Here is an 11,967-nt window from a genome sequence, read left to right as displayed (position 1 = left end):
CTTCTGGCACAGGAACCAGTCTGCTTTAGTTTGTTTTCCTTATCCGGTCGATTTACTGTTTGATCTACTGAAAGGAGGGTGTTACGAACAAAGCTTACATGTATTATCTATATTATAAATCCTAAAAAATCCGCCGTCGGGGTAACGCCCAAAAACGCTTATAGCGGCGCCGTCGATTGACGCAGGGGGGTGAAATTTTCACGGCTCGTGGGTCACGTCATTCAACATGTATTAAACTTTAGGCACGATGCGGCCAGGGGTGCGCCCGTGGCGCGTGCTCACGTGGTGTGCCATAGGGTTTACACTAGAATCGGCAACAGGCTATTGCTCGGGAACGGTAAGGGCTACGGGGCTGAAATTTTCGCTGTAAGTCGGACGCGTGCACTCAATTGTCGTATTAAATTTTCGAGGGTGTGGGTTCAGCGGTGTGCACGTGGTGCGGCCGCGACCGGCGCCGAGCAGAACGCACGTGCTTTAGGCTCAGTTGTTCGCTTCCAAAACAGTGAAAAGCATCAGAGCCGGCAGGTCATTGACCTTTGACAACGAAGGCCGACACAAGGCACCGCTCGCCAAGGGGATTCGCCAGTAAATACAATAAATTTGTTCTTGCAATATCTCAGCCGTTTCTGGGCCGATTTAGCTGAAACTTGGATTGTCGGTGGCAGTGTATGGTAGGGTAGGGTAGGGTAGGGTAGTGTAGGGGTAGGGGTAGGGTAGGGTAGGGTAGGGTAGGGAAGGGTAGGGTAGGTTAGGGTAGTGTAGGGTAGGGTAGGGTAGGGGATTGTAGGGTAGGATAGGGTAGGATAGGGTAGGGTAGGGGATTGTAGGGTAGCGTAGGGTAGGGTAGAGTAGGGTAGGGTAGAGATAGGGTAGAATAGTGTAGGGGTAGGGTAGGGTAGTGTAGGGGTAGGGTAGGGTAGGGTAGGGCATTGTAGGGTAGGGTATGGTAGGGTAGTGTAGGGGTAGGGTAGGGTAGGGTAGGGTAGGGTAGGGTAGGGTAGGGTAGGGTAGGGTAGTGTAAGGGTAGGGTAGGGTAGGGTAGGGTAGGGTAGGGGTAGGGGTAGGGGTAGGGTAGGGTAGGGGTAGGGTAGTGTAGGGTAGGGTAGGGTAGGGTAGGGGTAGGGTTAAGTTCAAAAAGTGCCTAACATACAAAACACTTGAACACTCCGCACCTATCACCAACCCTTACAGTTTAATTAAAAACAGCTGCCCAAATCTATCCAAATAATACATCTAAAAATGCAAGTCAATCACCCAAACAAATGCACCCGTAACATAACATAAATCAAAACATACAGTTATCGCGTAAACCTGTACCTCTAGTAGATAATAGGCAGGGGCGTCGCCGACGGGGGGGTCGGGGGGGGGGGTCGCGACCCCCCCACTCGTCAGAACCGGGGGGGTCGACCCCCCCACTTTTGGCGATGCTGAGTATGCTTTTTTTAGCTATCATGTCAGGGAAGTTGGTGTCAGCAACATCAACAAATACAACGTCAGATTCAGAATCGCTTCAAGAGCTCCCTAGTCCCTATTGCTTATAGGTCAATAAGCTGTGGGCTAGAACATCAGCATGACAATATGATTTTAGTCCCTTTTTATCCCTCAAATGAGCGAGCGCGTCAAAGACTCAAAACTGACCCAAGCGTTCGTCTGATTGCCAAAATAATGGTTGCAGTCGATTCGTCGGATGACGTATCACTTATCAGTAACTACGAGGTACCTGGCTAGCCTCAGCCCTGCTACCCTCGGACCTGCCTGCATAGGGGAAATGGGGTCAGATGGTGGATCCCTCTGGGGCTTTCCTAATAGGTAAGACGCGCAAAAAGGAGTATATTGCAACGAAACTTCCAGTGATCTCGAGTTAATGAATTTTACACCTATTCTAAAAAAATTGGCCCTGATTCGAATATGGATGACCTTGGTTAACTTTTTTGAGTTTTATTTGCTTCCACCTACAAGTGTGGTTTTTGGGGCTGATTTCGAGTTTAGCGTCCGTTTGAACCGTTTGAAGAAGTTTTGATAAATGATGGTTATGTAACATGTTACGAAGCTATCGTTGGTGGTTGTCAGTCACCCACTCTAGATGGCCGGCAGGAAGCCTGCTGGTCGACCTGACCTGACCCGACCCGATCTGTCCCAAATGCATGGAGTCATCATCTTTGTTCAAGACTAACATCGAACTCGTACTCGGGACCCCGATAACAGCTACGGCTCACTAAGTTCTAGCAGGCGGCCAGATTTTTCCTACTTTTGGGCGTTGACCTAAGATGACCCGGCCAAGACCTTGAAATTGGGCATCATCGGCTTTCTCTCATCACGGGCAGCATTTTCGCTCTTCCGCGAAACTCTACCTCGGTCAGGGGCCGAAAGCATGCCTTATGCGTTACGTTGGTAAACGTTTTACGTTAGCGACCCGCAAAATACGAATAAGAGCTACAGCAACACAGAAAGCGTATTCAATAGCTTTTTAAAGTTCTTTCGCCAACTTCGCCTCAGATATGACTTCGGGTCTATGGCTTGTGTACCATAGAGTCCAAACAGCTAAACGGACGGATTTTGCCGAAACATTTGTTCTGTAACAACCTATGATTCAGTGAATGTGTATGATATTCATGTTATCACCATCGTTTTTGTTTCGTCGAAACACGTCGCATGGCTTACAATTTGAACTTAAAAACTTGAATAGAAAACTTGACATCAGGTAAAGGTCATGACCTGACCGGAAAAGAACCTGCTGCATATGGATCGATCTGTGTTACTGAGCTGAACACACTCCAGGTGCTGTCATCGCTCTACAACGTCTCCATCAAAAGTTGTTGTCGAAAATGTGTTAGAGACCTTTGATGACCTAATGACTGACCATTTCAGTCACCACTGGCTATTAGCTGCACCTTATCTCTAAAATGAACAAGGTGCCATGGCTACAAAAGTAGGGGAAGCCGGGGGAAGCCCGGGCGCGGGGGAAGCCCGGCCACCCCGTTTCCGGCTAAATTATTCACAATAAAATGCTCAACTGTTTGTCCTTTCAGCGTGGCAGCTAAGGTAACGCTAGCAAAAAAGTTAAGGCTGACAAAAATTGCATATTGTTAAAGTTATAGCGCAAAAATGATATTTTAAGGGTTTTTAGCTAAAAAGTGAGATATCTTGCACTGTTAATGTTATACCATACAGTACTAATATTTATACGAATGTTATGTAAGGACCGTTTAAGTGTTTGTAGTGAGGGGTGACGAGGCAGGCTGGCTTTAGTATGACATTTTTTCGAATATCGCTGTTCTAAAATAAAAATTAGCACATTGGGGTAACCCCGGGCGAGTGGCCAAGCTTACCCCTAACCGAGAGCAATGCCACTAAACCACTGTTTTCCATGAGATAATAGGTACTGAGCAGGTTTGGTTTACACCAAGATCAAAGATAAATTTCGAAAATAAACATGTTATCATAGACAAAGCCAGTCATGTCACTGAAGGTCAACTAGGGTCAAACTACGTTTTTGCAGATAACGCGACAGACAATGAAGCTAGAGCTTCAAAAATGGTGTCGTTGTGTTCTTCTTCATCAGCCGACTCGAATGATATGCAATATGATGCATTAAGGTAAAAATAAAAATAAATTTTAAGGAATTTTGAAATACGCATTTTTGTCAATTTTGCATCACGATTTTCATCGACCTGTAGGTACTGTATATGTAGTAGACGCTAGCTAAAATACCAGTAGTGACATAAACCCTAAGATGTCCAGAGCTAATCAGTACCTTAATATTTCACTTTCCGTTAATATTTGGAAAACAGATAATGGTTTCATCAACTCGTTGTAAAGCGCTGGGGAGGTGGCCGGCGTTACCCCTATGCCGGGCTTACCCCAGAAAAATCAACACTTTTTTAAAACTCGATTTTCTCAGCCTTATACTTATTCCACGAAACCGAATTTTTGGGAAAACACGGCCAATGAACTTAGTTAGCTAGCAGGATATCAACATTTTATACAGCACGTATGGTATGTAATAAAAATGAAAAAGAGCTTACTATGCCGGGCTTCCCCCGGCTTCCCCTATCTAGCGTTTTTAGCATATTCTTTCAAAGCAGAGGGCATCGTGCTTTTTCCCATATCTTATGATTGGTGAGGTCACACACCTATTTGACCTGACTTCGCTTCTCAGATGGAAAATCCCAGATTCATGAACTGTTGTCACTTATAATCCCATTCATTACACCAAATTTCAGACTTATAGGAGTCAGGAGATAATCTATAGGAATGACAAGATTGCAGTTTTAAGAGGCATTAAAACTGAACTTGACATGACATTGTGACCTGACCTCAAGTGACCTCTGCTTGATTTTTATGCACGATGCAAAATTGATGTACAATAAGATATACCGCTGCTTTCGCGGCGCTGCGCGCCGAGGGTTTTCTCCGGGCACACGAAAAAAAAACCGGAAGTGTGGCTAAAAACACCCCTACCCATCAAGACGAAGACCGGAAACCCGACCCCCCCACTCAAAAATCCGTGGCGACGCCCCTGATAATAGGGTATTGTCGATATGGTGGCTCCCTAGGCTACCGAGTTCGTGCAGCACGTGTTTTATTTTATTTCGAAATGTAGAACAAAACGAAAGAAAGTTGTTGTTGTCTAAAAATGTAGACATTGTGTATTTTGTTTTTAATTTTGACGGGGCATACCTTTTAAATACAATGCATCAGCCTCAAAAGAGATTTTAATTTTATAACAATTAACATGGTCCTCCGGGCCGGATCTTTAGTAATCAGTAATTCTAATGGATCCGGATTTCATTCTTTTTTGGAATGATATACGTGTAAGATGATGAGTATGATGACTACGTATACCTATGTAAAATGTAAATATGTAAAATGCCTACGGAATCATTGAAAACCCGCAGTGCCGTGTCGGCTTCGTCGAGAAGTTCCACGGTAAGGCGTGAGGCAGAGCTGGCCAAGCTTCGTCTGTCACAGCAGCGACAACGAAGCGAGCTGGAGCGACAGCTTCAGGAGGCTGAAAGGCGATTGAAAGAGTCCGCGCTTGCTCATGAGGTCGAGCTTCTCGAAGCGGAGGCGAACCTCATTGAACAAGACGAGCGGGATGGTAGTGATGGCCATGGTGATGACGAGCGTGTGCGTGGCGGCGGCGACTCCAGAGTGCAGTCGACCGCGGCAGCCGGACAGCCGCCTCCCACTGCTGTCACGGATCATCAGCCGCCGTGTGACGCGGCACCGGTGACTGCCGCCGATCGCACCAGCCGCTGGATCAGTGAGCTGGGGAGCCGGGCCTGCTCCCCGGAGAGAACGCCGCTTGGCTCCTGGATCGACCAGCTGCTTCCCTCCACCAGCCCAGAGATGGTTAAGCCGGGACAGCGCACGGCTGCAGCACCCTCTCCTCTACCGAGACTGGCGCTGGAGAAGTTTCACGGTGACCCGCTGCAGTGGCCCAGGTGGAGCGCTCTGTTCAAGTCGTTAGTCCACGATCGAAGCGAGCTGTCTGACGCAGAGCGACTGACTCACCTTCAGACGTGTCTCGAAGGGCCGGCACGAGACGCCGTCAGTGGCCTCCTGTGTGACGGCTCCCTCTACGGAGAAGCTCTCCGCGAGCTACAGGAGCAGTTTGGTGATCCGACAGCGGTTGTGAGGTCCAGCATTCGTCAGGTGCTACAGCTGCCTCCTGTGACGGAACACAGCCTGACTGGTCTAGCAGAGCTGTCCCGCGCCCTGCACGCCGCCGTCAGCGTGCTGCGGTCGATGGGCTACCACGCTGACCTCGCAGCCACCTCCAATATCGCAGCAGTCGTCTCAAAGCTGCCTTTGTCACTCGCCTGGAAGTGGGGAGAGGAAGTTCTGGCAAAGAGACCTGTGCGGCCGACTCTTGGCGACTTAGACAGATGGCTACGGAGACAGGCGCTGGCTGCGCGTGCAGTGCAGGATGACCGCCGAGACGTCTGTCAAGACAGCCTCAGCAGCAACAGTAGAGATGGAGATGGGGACAGAATGACCGGGGAGGCTGTTGTATCCCGTATGGCGGGTGTGTCTGCTGTCGTGTCGGCACCTTCTCTCCCGTGTGGCTGTTGTGGCGGCGGCCACGGGCTAGACTCATGTAAGGAGCTGTTGCGCATGAGTCTGAGCGACCGAATGTGCATTGTCACGCAGGCACGAGCGAGCTTCTCGTGCCTAGCGATTGGCCACGTCGCACGCAACTGCAAGCTGAGAAGAAAATGTACTGTGAACGGGTGTGGCCGGTACCATCACCATCTTCTTCACAGTGCTGCGGCGCCCGCCCCGAGTGTTCCTGGCGCCGTTTGTGATAAGTCTCAGCGTGCACCCGTCCGATGTCACGGGACAGTGGACTCAGTCGCCCGTGTGGGCACACGGTCGTCAAGTTAGATGTAAGTGAATCCTAATCTATAATCTAAGATTCGGAATCAGGTGAGCCCCTACGATTTGGACCAAACTTGGTCAGTGGATAGTACGTAACGTCCTGATTACGATGCACCCAAAATCTAAGCTCGGCCCGCCATATTTACGAAGTTACGGATGTTTGAATTTCAAGGTCATTCGGGAGAGCCCCTACGATTTCCGTCAAAATTTGTGTACGGACACTCTAGATGCTCCTCATTACGAATATCACAAAATTTAAGCTCGGCCCGCCATATTTACGAAGTTACGGAGGTTTGAATTTCAAGGTCATTTGGGTGAGCCCCTACGATTTCCGTCAAAATTTGTGTACGGACACTCCAGACGCTCCTCATTACGAATATCGCAAAATTTAAGCTCGGCCCGCCATATTTACGAAGTTACGGAGTCACAAAGTTACGGAATTTCAAGGTCATTCGGAGAGCCCCTCCGATTTTCGTCAAAATTTGTATGCGGACACATTACATGCTCCTCATTACGAATATAGTAAAAGCTAAGCTCGGCCCGCACTATTTCAAAAGTTACTGACGTTTGAAACTCACTGAAATTCAAACATCTCTAACTTTTGAAATAGTGCGGGCCGAGCTTAGCTTTTATGATATTCGTAATGAGGAGCATGTAATGTGTCCGCATACAAATTTTGACGAAAATCGGAGGGGCTCTCCGAATGACCTTGAAATTCCGTAACTTTGTGACTCACTCATACTGGTATTCTTACATTTTGTGGACATAAGCATTTTTTGTTATTTTATGGACATTTAGAATTACATGCATATTTCCCTAACCCCTTTCAGGAGACCCTAGATATTACTATGGTACATTAAATGAAGTATGGGCCACACTTTGATGCCAAAGGAGTGCACAAATCTCTTCAAATAACAAAGAAGAATTTTTTATCATTCCATGGACAGAGGTCGGGTACAAAGGAACATTTTGTGGACAAGTGGGCGGAGCCTAATTTGTCCACGTTTATCCAACTACTACCTACAGGTTTTAACAAGGCCTCGTCTAACATGTTAACTGGGGGGGCCAAGCCCCCGCAGTCACCGGCCTGGCCCCCCCAGTCAGGATAAAAATGTCACTACTGGGGGGGCCGGCAAAAGCGAAAAGGCAAACGAATTTTTACTGCAAGGCATCAGTGCACATGAAAACAAATGCGTAAACGAAACATGGATGCAATGCATTGCAGAGCACATTGATATACCCGATTACCTCTCACTGTTTTCACGTGTTCATTTTGTTTACCTGATACCATTGCTTTTTTCGCTCAGCAATAGCTACATTTCGGGTTTTCAGGCGGCCTAACTCCATGTCCGCATATTCTCTTTCACGTATTCTCCTGTTGTTTCTGTCCTCGGGGCGTCAATCTGTTGTTTCTTTCTACCTATCGTCGTCCTCACTACGCGACGTCGAACTTCTGGCTGGACGGTCACCGCGCGGTGTGCGGTAAGAGTAGATCCTTATAGTAATGAAGCAGGCTCCCATTCTGGGTGATCGTAAGCTCAGCCTGGTGGTCTGTCTCTGGGGACCGGAAAGACCAGTGTGGGCTACCAGAGGCCAACGTGGGTCCAGAAGCTGGCAATGGCCATCAGAGCTCGGCACCTGACGCTCATAAGCCGGCGGGGCCCATTAGAAGCCGATGTTGTCGTAATAAATTGCTAAGATAAGATCAATGTTCAGGTCATTCGAGGGCGTCAATTGTCCATTTCGCTCGATTATTCTCAGAAAATATTTGATTTCCTTGATTTCAACGTTCTTAACTCTACCTTGCACGAACAGAGGAGCAGGAGCGCATACAAATGTGTGATGGCTCCCTTATAGCCATAACGGTAGCAAGATTCTTAGATAAACGGGAATAAGTCGTTAAATTTGAACTCCTACGAACAGTAATGCATTCATGAGAGGCTGAAATCGTAAACAAATGACCGACTTAAAAAAGGTGTAGCGGGTCCAAAACTAAGGTTTCATTCTTTGTATCATTATTACTGTCTGGTGGGGCAATGTGAGGGGGTTATAAGCTAGTGCAGAGGCATGAGTCGGATGGTCTACTATATTTTTTTTTTATTTAGCGTTAAAAAAAGTTCATCAGTTTTCAGGGCAGTGATGAAAAATAAGTGGCCTAAATCCGGTGAGAAAACTGAATTTGGGGTACCCTAGGTTTGGCTCCTCGAGTCTCTGGCCCCCCCCCCCAGTGAAAATCTCTTAGACGAGGCCCTGGCAGTGATGAAAAATAAGTGGCCTAAATCCGGTGAGAAAACTGAACACTGTAAAAAATGTCACGAGCCAATTCTATGACAAGGAGTGGGTTACACGGTCGTCCATTGTACCTTGCTGTTATATATAGGGACATTATCAGCCTGAGGGTTGTTAGTTAAAGAGTAGCCTCGTGAAACAATTGGTTACAAACGGTAACCTAATAACTTAAATGCTTCTCTAACACCCCTTCCTGCTTATCAACAGATTTCGCGCTGTGTCGGAAAACTACGCATAGTCTCATAATTAAATCCGCCAGAAGCTTGTTGCATGCTAGTTACATGCGTGTTTCATTATCGTGTCATATTATTATTATGTCGGCTAATGAGGCACCGCCCTGCACGTGCTTTAAATATAATCCTGCGCACACGCCACCTAGTCGGAAACTCATCATCGGACTAGTCCTGGTAGGGTTTTCGTGTTGCCGAATGAGGCGAAACGACTTTGATTCGGTAGTGCCTCATAAATCCCTGCTACGGTGAGCATCGACGAGTCTGAGACTGCTTCTAAAACGCGTCCTTCACTTCCGGCGCGGGGCCGTCATTTCCGGCCGCCATTGTTCAGTTCTGCGGCTGCCGGCGGTTGGTGCGGTTGTGTTGTGGCACGGTGCGTTGTGAAGTTCTCGGGCTGGGATATTTCGAAGGTACGTTATATTGTATGATATTTACGTAGCAATGGGGGACATTTTATTTATTTTGTAATATTCTGAACACATGTTGCGTCATAGAATTCACCCCTTGACCGTTGTGGGCCACTGTTTCGTTTGAATTCCGACTGTTGGAAGACGGACTTTCTTTCAGTTGCTGTCTAGCCTTTTTTTTTCCAAATGTGTAAGCTACATATATTGCCTCACATTGATTTATCTTATACAAAAGTCAGTTGATGTAGATAATAAAGCCATCCTCACTGATATTTTAAAATCAGTAGTTAATTTTCTTTTCTGTTTGCAGAGTTGCTTAAAGCTGTGGGAGACTGAGGCATGAAGGTATACCGGAAGCCAGCGATATTTCTGTTGGTAAGCCTCGCCCAGAAAAAAAAAACTTGCTTGAATCTGCAAAGTATGGCAAATATTTGATGGACTGCACAGTGCACAATGTACCTGGCATGGCAGGATCAACTTGCTCACTCGCCTGTTGTAAGTGCCGTTGCGTCAAAGCCCGTGGAAGTGCCCGATCGTGTCTCATGCAACCGTATTATTTTGTGAATGTTATTGGTGGTGACTCGAATCAGCTTTTGCACCACTCCGCTATGATATTGTAATATGTATATATTTAGATATTTTGTATCGTATGCTAATAAGTAATAAACGTTATTTTTGTGTATGTTTTTTTTTTGTAACGTGGCTGGCACGCTGTCGTGGCTGTCGTTGGCCGGGTCGTCCACCAGTCGGAGGGGCGGCTGGGGAGAAGGAGGGGGGGGGGGGGTGACGCAATTGAGCTAGTATTACTACTGGGCAGCAATAGCAGGCGCTAGCTGGTTGGGTTACCAGGCAATTCCTGCTAAGGAGCCTAATCGGCGTACCGATCTGCTGGTTTTGCCCTCGTTTTCAAACGAGGTACCGAATAAGGAAACGAGGGGCTGGCACGGGGGCGCTCGGTTTATGAGGCGTGGGCTTGTCATTTACTAACGAAACAAGCTTGTACCCTCTTACTAGCTAAATATGAGGCGATTTTTACACGTCGCTGCATGCTCATTTTTGCGCCAGCGGTTTTCCTACAAGGGGCTTGTAAGATTTTTTTACAGTGAATTTGGGGTACCCTAGGTTTGGCTCCTCGAGTCTCTGGCCCCCCCAGTGAAAATCTCTTAGACGAGGCCCTGGGTTTTAAAGTTTCTTGATATTTTGTGGACATCAACGCCTTTCTATTTTACACGCCCCTCCGTGGTGAAATAACTACCTAGGTCATCGGACAAGATGACTCAAGGTCAGAATGCTTACAAAGCGTTTCCGGCGGATCGGGCTTATACCGGGCTTAGAAAGGTTGATATTTTACTGACGGGACAATCTGCTAAGAACCGATGCTCGGATCGAGAGAGAAAGGAAACCGAGGCTATCTGCTTCGTGTTGTTTGCCTAACCCATACCCAACTACATTCTATTTTGCAAAAAGCTTTCGATGTTTTACTCATCAAATCGAACAGAACGAACACTATTAAAAGTTGCTGATTATGTAAAGACATTTGTGGTATGAGGTTATCGGTGGAGCTAACAAATAACTTTACGAAAATACTTGACCTTCAAGGATTAATATCAGTTTGACTTCAAGTCAGTGGTCAGGTCAGGTCAAAGTAGGTCATGTTGCATATCATTCTATCCGGAGTGACGAGAAAAGCATATTGGTGCCGTTTTCATTCGTGTATTACACTGATTGTTATGTGCAAAAAAAAATTACCATTGGCTTATCATGGGAGCGGGTCAAAAATTGACCTGACCCGCGGTCACGAAAAGGAGAAATCTGAGATAAAAGTTTTGCAGGTTTCCATACCTGTACTCGTATCATATAGGTACTGAAAGTTTCCAGTCATTCGGACTAACACTGTGTTCACAACGCGATCTGGAACTTCGATGCCGGTGCCAAGGCGACGTCAGCTCCTGTCAGCTCTGTAAGTCATCTATCTAAGTCTGCTCTGCTCTGTCTGTCAGCTCTGTCGACTGTCAGCTCCTGTCAGCTCTGTAAGTCATCTAAGTCTGCTCTGCTCTGCTCTGCTCTGCCCTGCCATACCGTGCTCTGCTCTGCTCTGTCAGCTCTGCTTTTCACTGCTCTGCTCTGTTGGCTCTGCTCCGCTCTGCTCTGTCTGCTCTGTCTGCTGTCTTGTCTGCGTGTCTTGTCTTCTGTCAGCCCTCTGCTCTGTTAGTCATCTCTCTAAGTCAGCTCTGCTCTGCCCTGCTCTGCTCTGTCAGCTCTGCTCTACACTACTCTGCTCTGTTAGCTCTGCTCCGCTCTCCTGTTAGCTCTGCTCCGCTCTGCTGTCTGCTCCGTCTTGTCTGCGTGTACATTATGAGCTGACCTGCCCGTGACCTCTCGCCGGCAGCACGCTGCATGGCCACGAGGAGTCGGTGTCGTGTCTGTCGTTCGGCGGCCCGGCCGGTGTGGTGGTCTCCGGTTTTCTGGGCGGCGAGCTGCGTCTGTACCGCCCCCGCTCGGGACGCACCACTGCTGGAGGGGCTGCTTAACTGTGAACACCCCCCCCCCTCCCCACTCTAACTCAACTCTTGGACCACATACGGGTGTTCGGAGTATTAGAACGAGTATTGGAACATATTGATCCCTTAAGATACCTCTTCAAAAACTCTAGC

Source organism: Amphibalanus amphitrite, unplaced genomic scaffold (genome assembly GCF_019059575.1).
Source record: "Amphibalanus amphitrite isolate SeventyFive unplaced genomic scaffold, NRLGWU_Aamphi_draft 000599F_arrow, whole genome shotgun sequence".
NCBI classification, from domain to species: Eukaryota; Metazoa; Arthropoda; class Thecostraca; order Balanomorpha; family Balanidae; genus Amphibalanus; species Amphibalanus amphitrite.
The sequence above is the reverse complement of the archived record's forward strand: the minus strand, read 5'-3'. Positions refer to the sequence as shown.